Genomic DNA, 16065 nt, shown 5'->3' with positions numbered 1-16065 from the left:
GAATGATTTATTTACAGAAGGCCCGACAAATCCTAAACATTTTGAGAGAATCACCATGAAACAATGTTTTCTAGCAATCATTTCATAGTGTACTCATCCACCAGTCCCAGCTCAAGGCAGACCCAGCCTGAGGCTCGGCCTGACGCTCAGAGGCTGGGCATGCTGACCAGGGTTCCTAAGAACTCTGGGAACTGGGGCTGACTACACGGGAACAGTTACAACCATTTCACATTGGACACCCCCAAAACACACAGCTTTTGATTTTTCCAGAAAGAGAATAAAATGATTTCCTATAGAATTTCCTTCAATGCAATTCTTTGTTTTTGAACTTGAAAATATATACCTAGACAGAGGCAGGAAGGCATAAAAATGCCCGCTTTGGGCTGTGTTCTAAGAGGGAGAGGTGGGCCGGAGGCAGAGAAACATCAGCTGCTTCTCGCTCTGGGGGAAGCTGCACCCCTGAGCTGGAGGAAGCCTGGAGGAAGCTGCACCCCTGAGCTGAGTGTACTGCTCCCCTTCCTCTTTATCTCAGTCCCAGAGGTCTTCCGAGCAAACACAGGAGCAATGATGTGGGAACACAGCAGCTGTCAGCTTTTCCCCTCTTGAAAGAACCCCTTCAGCAGAAAAAATTTAAAGAGGAAGAAAACAATCTAAATACCTGTTTTCAAACCCTGCAAAATAATGCTTCCCTGTCCTTTATATATTGTCATAAAACACAGGGGTAGGTAAAGATCCATTTCCAGCCAAAGTTTTCGTAATAATGAGAAAAGGCAGATTTATTTTTCGCTCTGCAAGGCTTTTGTTTTCCTTTTAGAAAGACAGGAACTGCTAAAGGAGGAAGTCTCCCGGGAGTAGAGTCCAATTAACTTCTGTACCGATTACTGATAACTTTAGGCAATAACTGTTCTTCAGAAAATGGACCAGAAAAATCTAAAAGAGCATAAAGTGAGATGACTGACCAACCAAAACGTAGACCTGTTTCTAACTCCATTCTTTTTCCCTGTTGGTCCAAACTGCAGAGAACTGTATATAAAATACAACAGGTTTATTTGATACTCAATAACACAGAAGTGCTGGTCTGTGTGCTTGGGAACTGAGATTGTGACCTGGAGCTCTGAGAATCATTTTAATAATCAGATAACCTGCCCATCACTCTCAGAAGAGATTGGGCCAGCTGTGGCATATACAAAGACCTTGCAGTCCAGTCTTAGAAGCCCTGAATTTGGGGTTCCAGACCATGGTCTACTGTGTAGGAGCTCTGTGAGATCCATGAGCTCCGTAGCAAATGCAGTACCTGGAGACGCATAATCATAGATGCTGGCTTTTAGGGGTTTGCAGCTTTGCTGTTGAAGGCTGAGATCAGCAGATCCTAGCTGATCTTGCTCATTTGTGATTCACTGACTTGATCTTCTGGCTGTAGGCTGAGTTTTCTCTCATCTTCTTCCAGGGTCAGCAGTGTAGCTTGATGGTTTCTTCTTCGCAGACATTTTACAATTCTTTTCTTCTTCTTCTTCTTCTTCTTCTTCTTCTTCTTCTTCTTCTTCTTCTTCTTCTTCTTCTTCTTCTTCTTCTTCTTCATTTCTTCTTCTTCTTCTCCTTCCTTTTGTACTGGGGATTGAACTCAAGACCCTGCACTTGCCAGGAAGGCGCTTATGCCCATGAACTAAATCCTCAGCCCAAGCTTTTTTTTATAACTCGTTAGTTACAATTCCACTGCCCCAAACCAGTCATACTCAGAGAAAATGAGTGTAACTATTCATGTGCAGATGGCATGGATGACAAAATATATAAATAATTGAGGCCAACTCATGCCATTTATCACTAATTCTGTCAAATTTAGGTCATCATCTGTCATTTGGGAATAATGATACAGCTTTGAACACTAAGTAAGATACACTTAAAAGTACCTCAAGCCCTGAAACGAAGTTGATGTTCAATAATTGTTGCTTTCTTTCTTGTCCTCGGTCCAACTTTTTAAAATAAATTAATATCTGCCACACAAAATGTGATTGTGAGGTTTTAAAAAGTTAACACATATGGAAATACTTTGAAAATATCTCAATTGCCATATAATCTTTGTGTTGCAATAATTTATGGAATTTTACCCTCATATACACAAATAAGTTCAAGCACTGGCGTATTAAATCATAATTTTCACTGAGTGCTTTGGCTTGTAGTAAGTGAAAATTGTCTCTGTAATAGGTTCTGTTATTTCTATTATAATCAAATCAAGTAGGTGTGGCTTAGGATGAGGGTCAGGCAGAGAGGAAGAAAGAAGAGATTTGTAGCCTTAGTTAGGTGACTCCTTCAGTATTATCCAAGATATATGGAATTGATCTGGGAGAGATTCTTTTCAATCACATATTATCCTAAAGCACACATCTTATGGAGGATTTTTCCAAATAAGAAGTAAAGACTGATGAACAGGTCACAGAGGATAAAACCTAGATGGTTGTCAGGTCACAATCTCATGCCTTAATAAATTGGAAACTGTTTACAAAGTAGAACAATACAATCCTCAGATAATGAACCCTAATTGTGCAGCTAGCTGTGACCCCCAGAGACCCAAGATGGCAAAGATGTGAGGAAGGAAGTGTCAGTATTTTTATGTAGGAGAGATGGGAGGCTGAACCCTCTGATTGTGTTATTTCTAATGGTCTTTGTGACATTCACAATGTCCCAGTCCGAAGAGGTTCATTATGAAGTCTCTCTCTGTCTCTGTCTCTTTTTTTTCTCTTTCTCTCTGTCTCTGACTCTCTCTCACTGTCTGTCTGTCTGTCTCGCTCTCTCTCTCCTTCCTTCTCTCTCCCCCTTTAGCCAGATTTCAGCCAAGATTCCCTTTTCCTACAGCACAAACTTAAGTAATATTTTTACCAGTTTTTACATGTTGTATATTCATTGTCTTTTCCTACTAAGGATAAGCTGTTCCCAGACTGTAACTTCTGTCCTTACAGTAGCTAAAGGACCCCCTTTTGGAACATGAGGTTGAAACCTGAGAGTTCCATAATTCAAAGAAATCTAGGAAGGAAAATGTATATGTTTTATTCTAATTTTTGGATATTTTGGCAGTGCTGACCACTGTCTAGATCCCCAGAATTCTGACAGACCTGACAATTACTATTCATTGTATCTATATATCTATTACCCAGGTGAGATTATTTACTAAATCTCACCACAACCACTACTTTTTCTGACACCCATCTGCTCAAAACTCTACCTCACACATACATATAAAAGATGATCATTGACATTTAATGGGCTTGGAAATGGTAGGTAAAATGGACTAATGTAATTTTATGAATAACTATCTTTGACAAAGGTGAGATTATTCGCTTGATAAGTGCTTGGTTGAGGAATATTGTTAATGAATGTTGCTTTCATGAATCAGTGAGTGAGGTGCTGAATGTCAGCATAAAGGCCTAAAATAATATAGTTTCACATGCTTAGTTTGCAGATCTTAGCTAATAAAGAAGAAAACCTTACTATGCTTTTAACACTTTATAAGTCTGAGGTTGGCAAAAGATTTTTTTAAAGAAATGAAATAAGATGAAGTGGAAATAGTGCACTGGAAATGGCTGCACTGAGCTAAAGGTAGGTCCACTGTGTGGATGCATTATGTAACTGAAATTATTACAGAATAGCCATAAGACTAGTACCTCCTTCCTACAGGGATGGGGAGGGACGAGTGCTTTCTGAATATGGAAGCAGATGCTTTGGGGGTGAACATGCCCAGGGAGCTCTACAAACTTGAGAAGAAATGGATTAAACAAAGTTTTTAAAAATCAATAAAGAAGAGTCTCAGTAAGAGGACCTTGCCCATTATTTCCTGTAGGAGATAGCATAGGAATCACCCTATCTTGAAGTCTCATTTGGAGTGAACCACAAAACAACAGATGTAAAGAGAGACAAGTTCTATCTCAGGGACAAAAGATAGAAAATGTTGGCCTTAAATATCATTGGTAATACAAAGATCAGCGTAGAAATTAATGAAAATGAAACTAAAAAAGCAATACAACATACCAACGACTCCAAGAGTTGATTCCTTAAAAGAATATATAAAATAGACAAATCCCTAGTCAGCCTTACCAAAAAAGGAACCAAAAGACCCAAATCAATGCAATTAGAAGTAAAAATGGTGACATTACAAAAAAACATTTCAAAAATCCAGAAGATTATTAGTAACTTCTTTGAAAGCCTGGATGCCAATAATTTGGAGTATTCAGAAGAAATGGATAGATTCGCAGGTACATGTGAATTACCAAAACTAAACCAAGACATTATTAAAATGCTGAATAATTCAGTAACAAGCAGTGAAATTGAAGCAATAATAATTTTTTAAAGAATCCTGCCAATTAAGAAAAGCCCAAGACCCAGTACATTGATCACTGAAATCTACAAGAAATTCAGGAAAGACATAACTGAGCCAATACTTGTCAAACTTCTTGATGAAACTTAAAAGAAAGGAGTACTTCTGAACTCATTCTTAAAAGGTAACATTACCTTGACTGGAAGACCATCCAAAGATCTTAATACAAAAGAGAGCTACAGACTGATCTCTTTAATTAATGTAGATACAGAACTCTCCAACAAGATATTGGCAAAGAGAATTGCAACAAATCATCAAAAGACACAGCTGGACAAAGTAGGATTCATCCTGGGGATGCAAGGATAATTCAACATATACAAATCAATAAATATAATTTATCATATAAAAAGAAGCCAGGACAAAAATCATACAATCATCTCAATATATACCATCAAGCCTTTGAAAAAATTCAACATTCATTCATGATTTTTAAAAAACTGAAGAAAATAGTTTAGAAGGTCCTTTTCTGAATCTGATAAAAGCCACTTATGATGAACCTATTGTCAACATCATACTAAATCAGGAAAAACTGAAAGCTTTAAAATCTCTAAAATCAGGAACAAGACAATGATGTCCATTACCATCACTCCTCTCCAATATAGCACTTGAAATATTAGCCAGAGCAATCAGCCAGAGAAAGAAATAAAAAGGACATACATAGAAAAGGAACAAGTCAATTACTTTATTTGCAAATGACCTGATCCTCTACATAGAAAACCCAAATTTTCCACCAGACTCCTAGAATTAATAACTAAATTCACGTGAGTTCCTGTTCACTATCCTGAGTCCTGGGAGAGTTTGAGATCATCACTCCTAGTGGTCAAGGATGCACCCAGCTTGCAGCCAACTAGACTAGGCTTGGGAGGTTTTGTGGCCCAACTAGACTACACCCAGTGACCTTCTTCAATCAGGGGAGTTGAGGGCATGTGAAGTGAATTACACTGCACTGGTCCTTATCCAGGGAAAGCTTTGGACCATCATCCACAGTGGTTAGGTGCCCACCCAGCTTCCTGAACACTGGAGGTGGCATGGGAGGTCCTGTGGGCCTGACTGGACCAGGCTTGGCAACCTCCATTCAGACCCAGGAGCCCAGAGCATAGGAGTCAATTTCCAACACGCTCAGGGGAAACTTTGGAACAACACTTGAAACACAGAAATATAGGAAAATGACAAAATGAAAGACCAAGATGCAGTCTCAAACCTCCAACCCATCCCAAGAAAGCCAAGGAGCCATGTACATAGAAGAAAATATATGCCATACACCTGAAATACCTGAAATAATAGCAACTGAAATAAAGAAGCAACTCTGGGAAACTTTAAAGGAATTCAAAATAGAAATAATCTCCCAGGTAAAAGAAGAAATGAGAAAAGTAATGAAGGAGATGCTGAACACATCTAAAGAAGATACAGTTAAAAAAAAATTAGAGGGACAAAACAAAAAGAATGCCTGGATGAACAATAAAAGAAGCAAACAATACATGAAGCAGATTCAAAGAGATATACAGGAAATCAAAAATTTCATTGAAAGTTGTCAAAAACATCTCAATGAAAGTGAGGATAGAATTTCAAATCTCAAAGACAAGATTGCAGCTAGTGAACAGGAAAGGAAAGATCTTATAAAAATACCAAGGAATCAGGAACTATCAATTCAACAGCTGCAAGACAATGCAAAGAACCACAACATAAGACTGATAGAGATAAATGAAAAAGAAGGGGATGACACAAATGATATCAAGAGGCTATTTACAGAAGTAATAGCTGAAAATTTCCCAAACATGAAAATGGAAACTGACATACATATTAGTGAAGCATATACAACCTCAAATAGCCATAACCAAAATAAAACTACACCCAGACATATAATAATCACCATCTCAGAAATCCAACACAATAACAGAATACTAAAATCTGTTAGAGAGAAAAGGCAGATCATCTATAAAGGAAAGCCTATCAGAATCACAGTAGACTTTTCAATATAAACAATGAAGTCAAGAAGAGCATGGAGTGAAGTATTTCAGATCCTAAAGGAAAATGATTTCCAACCTAGACTGATGTACCCTGAAAAACTGTCCTCCAAAATGGATGGAGAAATAAGATACTTCCATGACAAAGAACAGCTGAAGAACTTCATGAGCACCAAGCCAACCCTGCAAAGAATACTGAAAGACAGTTTAAATACACAAAGGAAAAAACCAGTAAGCAAGGCAGACAATTAAACAGAATGGGAACATAAAGATGCAACAGCAGAAAGATAACATGTCAACAATAAACCAATATATAACAGTTATAACCATTAATGTAAATGATTTCAATTCACCAACTAAAAGAAACAAACTGGCAGAATGGATCATGAAACAACACCCAACCATATGCTGTCTACAGGAAACACATCTAACCCAAAATGAAACTCACAGACAAAGTCAGGATGGAAAACAATACTTCATGCAACAGGAACCCCCAAAAAAGTGGGGGTAGCTATTCTGTTTGTAGACAACGTGAACTTCAAAGCAAGAATGATCCTAGAAGATAAAGTCACTACATACTGGTTAGGGGAAAACTTCAAGAGGAAGAGATAATCTTAAATATATATGCACCAAATTCCAGAGCACCCAGCTATACAAAACAAGTATTAATAGAAATAAAAATCAAATTAGCAGTAACACATAACAGGAGACCTTAACACCATTGATCTCTCCCATTGACACCAAGGGACAGATCAACCAGACAAAGAATCAGCAAAGAAATAACAGAACTGAGTCACATCTGTGAACAAATGGATTTGATAGACATATACAGAGTGTTCCATCCAACAACATCAGAATATACATTCTTCTCAGCAGTACATGGGACATTCTCTAAAATAGACCATATACTAGCCCACAGAACATATTTAAGTAAATGCAAAAGAATTGAAATTATCCCATGCATGTTATCAGATCATAGCATCATGAAAATAGAAATTAATGGTAAAAGAAACTGCAAAAACCCCAGAAACACATGGAAATTGAATAATACACTCTTGAGCAATCAGTGGGTCACAGGGAAAATTAAAGAAGAAATTAAACAATACCTACAAGCAAACAAAAATACAAATAAAACATACTGAAATCTGTGGGATGCAATTAAAGCTGTCCTCAGAGGAAAAATCTATTGCACTGAGTTTCCACATCACGAAAACAGAACGAATGCAAATAAACAACCTGATGCTACACCTCAAACATCTAAAAAAAGAAGAGCAAGTCAAGCCCAAAGCCAAAAGAAGGGAGGAAATTATAAAAATCAGAGCAGGGATTAATGCAATAGAGACTAAGAAAACAATCCAAAGAATCAATGAATCAAAGAGTTGGTTCTTTGAAAGAATAAATAAAATTGATAAGTCTTTAGCCAACTTTATTTTAAAAAGGGAAGAAAAAGCTCAAATTCATGCAATAAGGAATGAAAAAAGGTGAAATCACTACAGATTCTGTGAAAATACAAAAGATCATCAACACCTATTTCAAAAACCTCTACTCTCATAGGTTTGATAACATAGAAGAAATGGACAGATTCCTAGAAATATATGAAGTACCAAAACTGGGTCAAAAAGGTGCAAACTGCTGAATAACCCAATTTCTGTTAATGAAATTGAAAATGTAATTAAGTCCTTACCTACAAAGAAGAGCCCAGGCCCAGACGGATACACTATGGAATTCTACAAGAAATACAAAGAAGACTTAATGCCAAAACTCCTCAAACTCTTCAATGAAATTGAAAGGGAAGCAATTCTTCCTAAGTCATTCCTGGAAGCAAATATTACTCTAGTACTAAAACCTGGGAAAGACCCAGCTAAAAAAGAAAACTACAGGCCAGTCTCTCTAATGAACACAGATGCAAAAATCCTCAATAAAATATTGGCAAACAAGATGCAGCAAATCATCAAGAAGATTATACACCACGACCAAGTGGGATTCATCCCAGGTATGCAGGGATGGTTCAACATACGTAAATCAATAAATGTAATCCACCATATCAATAAAGCCAAAAGTACGAATCACATGATCATTTCTACAGATGCAGAAAAAACTTTTGATAAGATCCAACATTCATTCATGATAAGAACCTGTCATGGTTTATGTTTGTGTCCCCCAGGCCTCATGAGTTTGCATTGTGTATTTGTGATTGGTTCATTGTCTAGTGCTTGGATTGATGGTGTCATTGCTCCACCCACAAAGGGGTGGAGCTAGGATGTGATGTAATGGCAGGAAGAAGGTGTGTCTTTTCTCTTTGCCAGTTCCGCTTTGTTGTTTGCAGCCACCATGAACTGCGGTCCAGCCATGCTCGCCTGTCTTGGAGCCAACTGAGTGTGGACTGAAACCTCCAAAAACTGTAAGAAATAAACCTTTCCTTTCCCAACTTGGGCATCAGGTATTTTGTCTCAGCAACGATCATAAAGTAACTAAGACAGAACCTTGCAGAAAATTGGAATAGATGATGTTTACCTTCATATGATAAAGGCCATCTATGACAAACCAACAGCCAACATCATATTAAATGGACAAAAACTGAATGCCTTTCCTTAAAATCAGGTACAAGACAAATATGTCCCTTATCACTGCTCCTATTCAACATAGTATCAGAAATACTAGCTAGAGCAATTAGACAAGAGAGAAATAAAAGGGTTAAAGTAGGAAAAGAGGAAGTAAAATTATCATTATTTGCAGATGACATGATACGCTACATAAAAGACTCCCAAAACTCCATTGAAAGTCTCCTAGATATAATAAATAAATTCATCAATGTAGCTGGATACAAAAATCAATAGCATTCCTATACACAAAATCACTGAGAGAGAAATGAGAAAAGCACCCTTCACACTAGCATCCAAAAAAAAAATGAAATACTTAGGAACTAATCTCATGAAAGATGTAAAAGATCAATACAGGGAAAATTATAATACCCTGATAAAGAAATCAAAGAGGATCCCTGAAAATGGAAAGACATCCCTTGTTCATGGATAGGAAGAATAAATATTCTTGAAAATGGCCATTCTCCCAAAACTGTTATACAAATTCAAAGCAATCCCAATGAAAATACCATCAACATACCACATAGATCTAGAGAAATCACTCCTAAAATTCATCTGGAATCAGAGAGACCTAGAATAGCAGACAATACTAAGCAGCAAAGGCAAGGCAGGAGGCATCGCAATCCCTGACTTGAGGTTATATTACAAAGCTACTGTAATAAAATCAACATGCTACTGGAATAAAAACAAATCTGAAGATCAGTGGAATAGATTAGAAGATACAACCACAACTACAAACACACTCAACCACCTTATCTTTGATAAAGGGGCCAAACATGTTCACTGGAAGAACAACAGTCTCTTTAATAAATGGTGCTGGAAAAACTGGCTATCCTTATGCCAAAAACTAAAACTAGACCCATGTCTATCACCATGTACTAAACTAAAATCTAAATGGATCAAAGATCTAAATACTAAAACAGAAACACTAAACCTGTTGGAAGACAAATTGGGTAAAAATCTTGAAGACATAGGGGTAGGTAGAGAATTCATGAACAGGAATCAAACCGCATGAGATATATTTCCCAAAATCAATAACTGGGATCACGTCTTGTTAAAAAGTTTCTTCATGTCGGGCTGGGGGTTTAGCTCAGCGGCAGGGCTGGGGGTTTAGCTCAGCGGCATAAGCACCTGCCTTGCAAGCAGGCGGTCGTGAGTTCGATCCCCGGTACCGATAAAAATGAAAAAGACAAAAAAAAAAAAAAAAAAAAAAAACCAAAAAGTTTCTTCATGTCAAAAGAAATCTCCAGCATAGTGAAAAGAAAACCCACAAACTGGGAAAAAATCTTAGTGAACTGTCCCTCAGACAAAGGACTTCTGCCTAAATCATATAAATAATTTTAAAAAATCAAACCCCCGAAATTCAAAGACCCAATCCAAAACTGGGCATCTGAGATGAATACATACTTCTCATATGAAGAAATTCAAATGGCAAACAAATACATGAAAAACTGTTCATCATCATTACTCACTAGAGAAATACAAATTAAAACCACACTGAGATTCCATCTCACTCCAGAAAGAATGGCCAGGATCAAGAAAACTACCAACAACAAATGTTGGAGAGGCTGTGGCAAAAAAGGAACTCTCCTGCACTGTTGGTGGAGTGTAGACTAGTGCAAACACTGTGGAGGTCAGTCTGGAGATTTCTCAAAAGGCTGGGACGGGAAGTCCCATTTGATATAGCTATTCTGCTTCTAGGCATATTCCCAGAACTGAAAACATCATACTACAGTGATATATACATCATACTACAGTGAAAACATCATACTACAGTGCACCAATGTTTACAGCAGCACAATTTGTAATAGCCAGATCTTGGAAACAACCTTAGTGTCTATCAACTGAGGAACGGATAAAAAAGTTGTGGTATTTTTATAGAATGGAGTACTACTCAGCTATAAAGAATGATCACACTGAGATATTTACCAATAAATGGGCGCAACTTGAGACCATACTCATAAGCGAAATAAATCAAACTCACATGTATAAATACCAAATAGTTTCCCTAGTGTGGGAAATGATAAGAATACATAAAAGTATGTGTAATCATGATTTCCAATCATATTGGTTTGAAGCCATATAATGTTTTCACTCATTAATTGGAATAGTTTTAATCTGGGTTGTTCGATTTTATTGTCTGTGATCGTATGAATAGCTATTTTGAAGAAAACAAGACATTATAATAGCCAGTGCTGATTTAATATCATCTTATTTTGAAGTCCTACTGTACTTTTGTTCTTCTGTTGCCATTGGTTCTATCGTGTAGTATCTTATTGGACTTTATCCTGTGTGATAGTATAAACAAATTTTTTTATGGACTATGGGATAATATAGTAACCATTGTTCATTTTCTGTTATTTGGTTCTGAATGCCCTATAATACTTTCATTCTCTTTAATGGTTTTATACTATTTTGTTATATTTGATACTATTGTGTATGAAGGCATGCTCAACTGTTTCAAGGAAAGAGACATTATGGTAGCTACAGTTATATCAGGTTGTCTTGTGGTGAAATAGTGTTGCTTAAATTGTTCTGTTCAGCTTTGTTATGTCCTCCTTTATCTTAATCTCTTTAAAATAAAAAAAATTTTAAAAAATAACCAAATTCAGCACCATAGCAGAATACAAAATCAACACACAAAATTCAACAGCATTCCTGTACATTAATAATGAACTCACTGAGAGAGATTTTAGGAAAATAATACCACTAACAATAACATCATAAAAAATTAAATACTTAAGAATTAATCCAACCAAAAAAATGAAAATGAAACTGATATATAGATGTAATGCAATGTCAATAAAAATTTCAACAGCATTCCTCATATAACTAGGGAAAACAATCCTAAAATTCTTGTAAAAGTAAAAGAAATGCAGAATGGCAAAAGCAGTCCTGGGCAACAAGATCAAGGAAAGAGGCACCACAATCAGGACTTCAAGTTATAAAAAACCTACTGTTACTATATACACACACACACACACACACACACACACACACACACACACACACATGCTTCAATGATAAAAATAGCATGGACTGAAACTCCAGCCTTTACCCATGAGTGAGCACCATTTGAAGGCTACAGGGAAAAAGAACAAGAAGTTACCAAGTAGCAAGCATTTTCTGCAAATCAGTGCTATGCACAGGCCCCTGGGGACACAGCCAGGTACAGTCTTTTTCCTGTGCATCAGTGCCATTCATGGACTTCAGGGAAAGAGAACAAGAAGTCACCAAGAAGCAAGCCTTTCCTGTGAATCTGTGCCATGCACAGGCCTCTGTGGAGAGAGCCAGATTTCAGATCCTGCCAGGTGTAGGCTGGGAAACAAGAAGAGCCAACAACGCCCCCCCCCCCACCACCACCACTGTAAGCAACAGGCTGTGATGATAGCTATTGAGGTAAAATACAATTTAATGCTTATAGTTTTTAGTGTTTCACTGACTTTGCAGGTCTAAAGCTGGTAGTCTGATCATCTATCTATTCAGATGATAACAATACACAATGTAGCATCTAGGGGGATCTCCTTCTGAAGGTGGTGGCCATTATTATTTCCCTATTATCTTGTTTTGAAATCCTGTATTATTTTCATTGTTGTGTTGGGTTGGGTTTTATTCTGTTTTGTTTTGTTTGATTTTATTATATTGATGGTATGGGCAACTATTTCAAAGATAACATGATATATTATGGTAGCTAATTTGGATTTACTATTATCTTTTTCTGAAGTCCTTTATTGCATTCATTGTTGTGAGTTTTTTGGTTCTATCTGTTCTGTTTCATTTGATTTTTACTATGCCTGAAGCTATTTTTTTATGATTTTTTATTTAAAGAGGAAAAAACAAAGCAGGAAAAGGATACAAGTAATACAGAATTTCAAAAAATAAAACAGTAAGAAATCACTAGTTAACAGATTACATATCGTCATCTTTGAAATAGTTGTTCAAGTTACAAAATTAAAGCATACAAAGTGGACATTCAAACAGTGAGACTACAAACAGTTGTGGTCCGATGATCCAACAAAAACTTAGTAATATGGTTTTCTGTCTTACACACTTAAATATACACGCAGTTATATCCTTTAGAGCACATTCTTTTCCTCTCTTTTTTACAATAACAATTACACATTTTGGGTTTTATTACTCCCACAGTTCTTATTACTTTTTTTGAAGAGAATAAAACCAAATGTGACAAAACAAAACGGAGTCAGTCAAAACAAAAGGATGGACATAGTACATGATGTGAAAACAGAATACCAGGTGATCAACAATGGTTACCATAATGCCTCTTGCTATCTTAAAAAGAGTTGTCTATATCATCAGGTATAATAAAGTTGAACAAAACAGTACAGAACAAGTCCAATAAAACCTAAACATTGGAGACCTTACAGTACTTCAAAAGAAGATAATAGTCAAACCAGAATGAGCATCTTAGTGAATCTTATTGCCTTCAAAGTAGTTGCCTATACCCTCAAACTTGATACTATCAAATAAAACAGAATTGTTTTCCTATTAACCTAATTTGAACCCCTATATTGCTCTCACCATCTTGTATTGACTGATTTTACTCTAGTGTGATGCTATTTTGAAGACAAGAGACATTATAGTAACTACTGTTGAATTCCTACTGTTTTAAAATCCTGTATCACTCTGGGTTTTTTAAATTAAGTTTATTCTTTTTATTTTGGTTTTATTCTCTTTAAAATAACAATTTTTAAAAATAAAGAGAAAACAGAATGGTACTGGCATAAAAATAGACTTTGGATCAGTGGAGCAGAATTCAGGATGCAGATACTACCCCAGGCACCTTGAACTATCTAATCTTTGACAAAAGGATCAAAAACACACACAAAAAGAAAGATGCCTCTTTTTAAAATGGTGCTGGGGAGACTGGCTGTCAATCTACATGCAGAAGATAAAATTTCACTCTAAACTAAAATCAAAATGGATCAAAAATCTCAGTGTTCAAACAGAAGCAGTTAATTTGCTGGAAGACAAAACAGGTAAAACTCTTAAAGTCATAGGCGGAGCCAAGGATTTGCTGAACAGAATATCAGTTATACAAGGATCATAGCAAATAAACAGCTTCTGCTCAGTGAAGGAAACAAACAACAGAGTGAAGAGACAACCCACAGAATTAGAAAAATTTTTGCCAGCTGCTCCTCAGAGGATATTAATCTAAAAATATATAAAGAACTAAAAAAAATAGAGCCCTCAAAATAAAAGACCCAATCAATAAAATGGACAACTGAAATGGACAGAATTTCTGAGAAGAAATGGATAATAAATACTACCTAGAAAAATGTTGAACATTTCTGGCCATGAGAGTAATACAGATTAAAACAGCACTGAGGTTCCATCTCATTCCAAAAAGAAAGGCCATCATCAGGAAATCAAATTGCAATGGCAAGCAAAAACACTGAAAGGACTCCCAGGGTTTGGAGGCAGGTTTATTTATGTCAACAGGCACTGATCCAGATCATTTCCGAAACAGCCTGCCTTGAAGGCCCAGGGAGGGAGGTTTTTGTGGAGTTAAAAAGAGAAGTATAAGCAGAATACTTGACTGTCTTCAGTTGGTTCTCACAATATGCATCATGCTGCGTAGCTGTGCATCACAAGGACTGCCATTTCTAAGAGACAGTAGTAACAGGAACTGTAACAGGAACTATTTCCTGAGCAACTGAAGTACAACAGCTGGGGGAGAGGGGCAAATAATAACAAATGCTTGTGCGGCTGAGGGAAAAAGGAACCCTTTTACACTGCTGGTGTGAATATAACCTATAAACATCATGAAAAGCAGATGGAGATTTCTCAAAAATAGATGGAGATTTATCAAAATACTACAAGTTGAAATTCAACCCAATCCGTACTCTTTGGGTATCTTCCCAAGAGTGTTAAAGACATCATGTTACAGAGATTCATACATTCTCATGTTTATGGCAGTGCAGTTCAGAAGTTAAGTCTTGAAAATAGCCTATACGCCCATCAACAGATGAATGGATAAAGAAAATGTGGTGTTTTACACAATGGAGTACTACTCTACCATAAAGAATGATAAATTTAAGTCATTTGTAGCAAAATGAATGCACCTTGAGTGCATTCATAGTGTTGAGTGAAATAAATCAGGTATACAAACATTGCGTGGTTTCTGTTATAAAAGAAACTAAAATTATAAATAAAGAGAAAAATAAAAGATAATTAGTAGGAAATAGATATCTTAGTTACTTTTTTTTGGTTGCTGAGACAAAATACCCAACATCCAAAGTTAAAAGGAAAGGTTTTTTTGGCTGACAGTTTGTAGAAGTTTCAGTCATCAATCAACTAAACAAAGCAATGGCATGGCAGAAGGGCTTTCAGAGAACAGTTCATGGAAGGCAGAAGGTAGCAAAGCAAAGCAAGGAACAAGACAAGTCTCTTTCTGTCCCTTATATTGTAATCAGATTTAAGGTGGTGCCAACCCAGGGCCTGATCCAGCAATCATCCACCCTCAGTCCCAGCACCTTAATCCTAGCATTGCACCATAAATCAGTCATATACACTGGATTCAGCTTCCTCTGAAACAGCCCCATCTATGACCCGCATGAGGCTTTGGAGTGACATCTGGATGCAGCCACAATAATAGGGAAACAGGTCTTTCGCAAAAGGGAACGGGACTGAGAAATGGAGAGAGAGGGGAGGGAGCGAACAACAGGATGAAAACAAGAATTAGGACGTGTTGTGTCCATGTTCCAACTCACCATGAGGAATGCAACCATTATGTACTACAAACATGGGCTAATAAAAATTTACAATTGAAAAACTGATGAATTCACATATATTAATTATATGAGCATGTTCTGAGCCCTCACAATAGCATACACGTCCTCAGCTACAGTTAAGGAGTCAGCAGTTAAAGCAGAGATATTGAATCACTTCCACACAGAGCATTCCTCAAGCCTCAGGAAGTCCAAGGACATCTCACTTTTTCAACTTCATTATGCCTGATCGAGGCCTGGCTATTTTTCTTTCACTGTTTACTTTTTTCAAGTGACCAGTAACGTTGAATGAAGCAGCCGGCACTGATTTATGTGAAGTCCTGGATGGCACACGCATGTCAATACACACAGATACAAGCACACTTAGTATTTAGTGTTCTGCTCTT

The 16065-nt window shown here is 36.8% G+C and overlaps 1 protein-coding gene across 1 annotated transcript in view; it reads left to right on the top strand.

Annotated features, from left to right (window-relative positions):
* The window catches only part of Frmd4a (FERM domain containing 4A), a 561761-nt gene that overhangs the window by 129559 nt on the left and 416137 nt on the right, over positions 1-16065 (top strand). The window lies entirely within an intron of this gene.

The sequence above is a fragment of the Cavia porcellus genome, unplaced genomic scaffold (assembly GCF_034190915.1).
Source record: "Cavia porcellus strain 051 isolate PalLab524CR breed Dunkin Hartley unplaced genomic scaffold, mCavPor4.1 scaffold_7, whole genome shotgun sequence".
NCBI classification, from domain to species: Eukaryota; Metazoa; Chordata; class Mammalia; order Rodentia; family Caviidae; genus Cavia; species Cavia porcellus.
This window is presented reverse-complemented; position numbering and strand designations above follow the sequence as displayed.